Genomic DNA, 5465 nt, shown 5'->3' with positions numbered 1-5465 from the left:
GACAAGAGGAAAGTAAAAGGAAATAGAGGAAAGAACTAGGAGGCAAAAGGCATTTCTAGAGGTCTAAATACAGTCATGTACATATGTAAATATATTTATATATAATGATAGGGAAATAGATCTATGTACATTTATTTTAGGGTTAATATTAAGGTAGCAGATGGACATTGGGCCTTCCCTCAAGTACTCCCTCAATGCAAGAACAGTTTGCTCTAATAACCTGTCATTCCATTGTGCTCAGCTTCTCAACATGATTTCTGAAGATAAAATGGCTGCATAAGCAAATGTGGTGAAGAAAGCTGACGGTGCCCAGCTATTAAAAGAGATAGTGCCTGGGCCTTAAAGGCTTGAAGATAAACAAGTGGCCATCTAGCTAAGAGGCAACAAAGTCCAATGGAATAAGCACACCAGCCTGTGTGATCATGAAGTATTGACAGGATCAGGTATCAAGCATCAAAGACCCAAAACAAAAAGTAATATTGTGAATGAGGGGCAGTGCAGAGTAGAGACCCAAAGCCAATCTGTAGACAATTGAACAACCCCTTACAGAAGGGTCACAGGAGATAAGCCAGTCAGAGTGCAGTATAGCACCAATGAAACATACATCTTTCCCCTAGTTCTTCAATGCTTTCTCCCCAACTACCATGTCCCCAATTCTACATTACACATCTGGCTAGACCAGAGCATGTACATGGGTAGAGATAAGAGCTGGAAATACAGGTGATCCAGGATAGATAAATCCCTCAGTGCTGATATTGCTTCTTAAATCGAAGAATGGTAAGACTTCATCTTACATACTTTGTACACAAGGTTAGGAGCGACTAATCCCTGGAGGAGAACATCATGTTTGGTAAGGTGGTGTGAGGGGGTAGGCAAAAAGAGTAAAATCCCCAATGAGATGGATTGATGCAGTGGCTGCATCCATGGGATCAGGCCTAGCATCATTGTGAGGCTGGCGCAGGATCACGTAGTGTTTCGCTCTGTTGTGCAAAGGCTCGTTATGAGTCGGAGCTGGCTGGATGGCACCTAACAACAACAATACGATGCAATGGAGAATACCATGGCTTGGGTCAGGCACATCTTAGTTCTCAAAGTAACTTGCTTGTATTTCAATAATCTAGAGATTCTTGTGTAGTAGATTTACCTAATACAACTCTTCTTTGATCTCTTAGCTGCTTCTTCCATGAGCATAGATTGTAGAGCTAAGTAAGATAAAATCTTGACAACTTCAACCTTTTCTCCATTGATCATGATGTTACCTATTGGTCCAATTATGAGTAGATGGCATCTAGGAATAAATAAAATGCAAACACAGGGTCCCGAAGAGTTGGAATCAACTCAACTGGGACAGGCACCAAGATGGAGGAGTTGAACCCAATTTTATGCAGAAAATAAGGCTCCGTCTCCTTGTTGGTGATTCAGAGAACAATAAAAGCTCAATGTATCCTAAAAGCAATCCAGAAGCAGCAACATGAACAGCAAAGACACAATGAGATATTACCTATTTTTAAGGGAGATTCTAGATTCCACATGCAATGCTGCTACCTGGTGGTGAAAACTTTAAAGTTGTGCTCAGTTTGCGTTTGTTTTTAAAAATAATATTATCTACCAAGATTCTAGATTCCACATGCAATGCTGCTACCTGGTGGCGAAAACTTTAAAATTGTGTTCAGTTTGCGTTTGTTTTTTAAAAATAATTTTATCGACCAAGATTCACATGTCATACAATTTAATAGTTCAATCATATTAAGAAGAGTTCTGAAATCATCACCACAATCTATTTCAGACCACTTTCCTTTTTCTTGTACTCGTTGTTGATAACTATTCATTTCCCTCCAGCCTCCCTACCCTGCTTCCAGGTAATTTATCAAACTAGTTAGAATCTCTGTACGTTTACCTATCCTGGATTCCACATAAAGAAAATCATACAAAATAAAGACAAGAAACACACAGCAAAATACAACAATGATAAAACAGAGAAAAACTTCAATCGAAAGGAAAACTGGAAATATTAAAAACTAGAACAACTTTAAAATGAACTAAAAGAGACATCAAATGACAAATGGCTATATTTTAACCTAACTCCATGTCATATGTCTTGGTCCTTTTAATTGCTGTGTATGCATGTGAAAGTTGAACAGTGAATCAGGAACACTGAAGAAGAATTGATACATTGGAATTGTGGTGCTGGTGAGGAATATTGATTGTACAATGGACTGCTAAAAGGACAAACTGATCTGTTTTACAAGAAGTGCAGTCAGAGCGTTCCTTAGAGGCATGGGTGTTGAGACTTCTTCCTACGTACTTTGGGACATGTAGTGAGGAAAAACCAGTCCCTGAAGAAGGATATCACGCTTTGTAAGATAATGTCGAGACCGGCTCTTATCTTATATATCACAAGGGTTTGAGAAGGTAGAGTCTGCAAGAGGAAACTGATATACAAAAGAAACAGACAAAAAGTTGAGGCCTGGTGGTCTCTGCAGTATTCTGTCCAGCGACAATAGCTTTAACATAGGTGAGCTTATATACACCTGGGATCATATAGGCAACGTGCTCATGCCAGGATTTATGCAAAGGCAGTTTAATTCTAAGGCATACAAAGAAACATTAATACTTCAACCACGTTATTCATAGACAGGCAGGGAGAATGAGGCTGGAACATGAAGACATTGGTAAACTTGTAGGTGGCTGCTATCTGTGCCTTTTCTAGGGAACAAGAGGCGAAGTTTCCACTTTATCTCAGATGGAAAGATAGACCAACGGTGTTTCAATGGGCTCTCTGGGATGAAGTGCTGTCATCCTTCAACAACTGTGGGCCATGAAATGTGTTGGTCCTGTCCCATTTGCCTAAGGAAGAAACAGCTTCCCCCCCACACACACAATGCTTGAGAATGTGGAGGAGCAGTGAGGATGAGGAAGCCCCTCAAGGAGATGGATTGTTATTATGTCTGCAACAATGGGCTAAAGAAATGCAACAGTTATCAACATGGGGAAGAACTGGAAAGTGTTTCATTCTGTGGTGCACAGGGTCTCTATGGATCCCTAAGGACTTGATGGCATCTAGCAACTAAAAAACAACCACATTTTCCATGATCCACTTTACAGTGCTCCCTGTCTGATTGCAATGTTATTCATAGTTGTCTTATTCTGTGTCACGCGACATGGCAGTCTGGGGTGATTAAGATGTCAAAAGAACTCATTTGTGTCATTACCCAGATTCTTGTAACTTCATAGACGAGGCCCAAACCCACGACACTGAATTTCTTTAGACTCAAAGCAACTCCACATAGGGTTGCTGAGGCTGTATGTCTTTACAGGAACAGATATTTTCAGCTCTCTCCAGATCCACTAAAGGGTTTGAAGAGCTTACCTTTTAAACAGCCGCCCAACTCTTATCCAATAGAGCACCAAGGTTTCTATGTAGATAGGCAGAAACCTAAATCTATTCCTTCAATACAATGAGCAAAAGCTTTGATGGAAGTGCGCTTAAGGAACTATGATCACAGAGGAAAAGGTCATCTGATCAAATGGGCATTCAGGGGAAGCTTCCGAGAGGCTGTGGGATGGAGACCAATCAAGAAAGTAGGCTTCAGTAACAGGCAATTGTTGAGCACCACCGAGCAGGGTTCAGCAGAGACAGCCCTGGACGCATGCTGGGAACTGAGCAGCACGGACACCTGGGCATTTCCAAGGTAAAATCAAGAGTGGGGGATGGATAGGATCCAGCCTCCGTGGGGGTGACTTGTTGGTGTTAAGTGCCATCAAGTCCGTCTGACCCATGGTGATGGGCCCACAACAGAACCAAATACTGTCAGTCCTGCACCATTCTCACAATTGTTTCTATGCTTGAGCTGAGTGTTGCAGGCAAGGTGTCAGTCTATCTCCTTAAGGGCTCCCCTCTCCTTCATTACTCCTGTAGTTAGCCAAAGAGGAGGTCCTTTTCCAAGGACTGGGTTCTCCTCACAACATATCTAAAGTATGTAAGATGAACTTGAGCCATCAATGACTTTAAGGAGCACTGTGGCTGCACTTCTTCTAAGACAGGTCGATTTACCTCTTTAGCAGTCATGGTACATTCCATATCCATCTCCAGCACCACAGATCCAGTGCATCGAGTCTTCCTTGGTCATCTTCATTCAATGTTCACCTCTCGCATGCATATGAAGCAAGTGGAGGTACCGCAGGGGTAGCAGTACCTAGGGATAACACAAATGCACCATGCATCCTTGGTGTGTGAGAGACCTATAGTCCCAGGAGAAACTCTGGAGTTACAGACATCCAAACACGAACTAACATGGGAAAAATAACACAGAGCACAACAGTTTAGGAAAGGAGGTGGGTCAGGGGTTACTTTTCAGAACAATGTCCATAAAAATTCTAACTTGTTTGGCATGTGGAAAATGATTCTACAGAAGTCCCTGAAGGCCTGGCATCTGTGGTTTGCTCACCAGCTGTAAGGAGGACGCTCATGAGTTTAAAAAGCAAACAAAAGCAAAAACAAAGTGGTTGTCCTTTAGGCCACCCCATGTATTGTGAAGATAAAAGCCAAAAACAATGCCACAGCCATGGAGCTCGACTCATAGTGGTCCTGTGGGACCGAAGAGAATGGAGGTTTCTTCCCAAAGTGTAAATCTTTACAGAAGTAGATGCCACTTCTAGCTCTCTCCCCATCCTGCTACTGAGATTCACAATCAATGCTTATGGAAGCAGCAGTTAAGATATCAAAGGACACGTTGCATTGGGTGTATCTGCTGCATAAGATCTCTTTAAAGTGTTGAAAAGAATGGATTTTACTTTGAAGACAAACGTGGGTCTGACTCGAGCCAGGGTATTTTCAATCGTCTCATGTACATATGACCATTAGACAGTGAGTAAGGATGACTGAAGGCACATCTGTGTATTTGAAATATGGTACCAACAAAGAATATTGAAAATACCATAGACTACCTAAAGAATAATCAAATCTGTCTTGGAAGAATTAAAGCAAGGATGGTGAGACTTTGTCTAACGCAATTTGAAAATGCTATCAGGAGAGACCCGTCCCTGGAGAAGAACACCACGCTTGGAGAAGTAGAAGGGCAGCAAAAAAAGGGGAAATCCCAAAACTCGAGGGATGGGCACAGTGTCTGAAGCAACGGGCTCAAACATAAGAATAATTGTGAAGATGGCAGGGTGGTACAGGGTAGTACTTCGTTCTGATGTACAGTGAGTTGCTATGAGTTTGAAGCTACTGGACAAGAGAAATATCATCCATAATCCCTTCTGAGCTGTATGGTGACTTCTAGCTTTTTTGTGATTTTCACTCACAAAGCAAACCAAGAGCACACTAAATTGCTCCAGCTTCAGGATGCTGGGCTTGTGGGCTCCAGCTGTAGAGCTACCTACACCTAGTTTTGCAATGAGTAGTGATTTCCCCAGGCTGACACCAAAGTGGACATAATCTCAGACACGAGGAGAACCCAACA

The sequence above is a fragment of the Echinops telfairi genome, unplaced genomic scaffold (assembly GCF_000313985.2).
Source record: "Echinops telfairi isolate 266 unplaced genomic scaffold, ASM31398v2 ScPeMD7_7417;HRSCAF=8455, whole genome shotgun sequence".
NCBI classification, from domain to species: domain Eukaryota; kingdom Metazoa; phylum Chordata; class Mammalia; order Afrosoricida; family Tenrecidae; genus Echinops; species Echinops telfairi.
Note: the sequence above shows the minus strand (reverse complement) of the source record.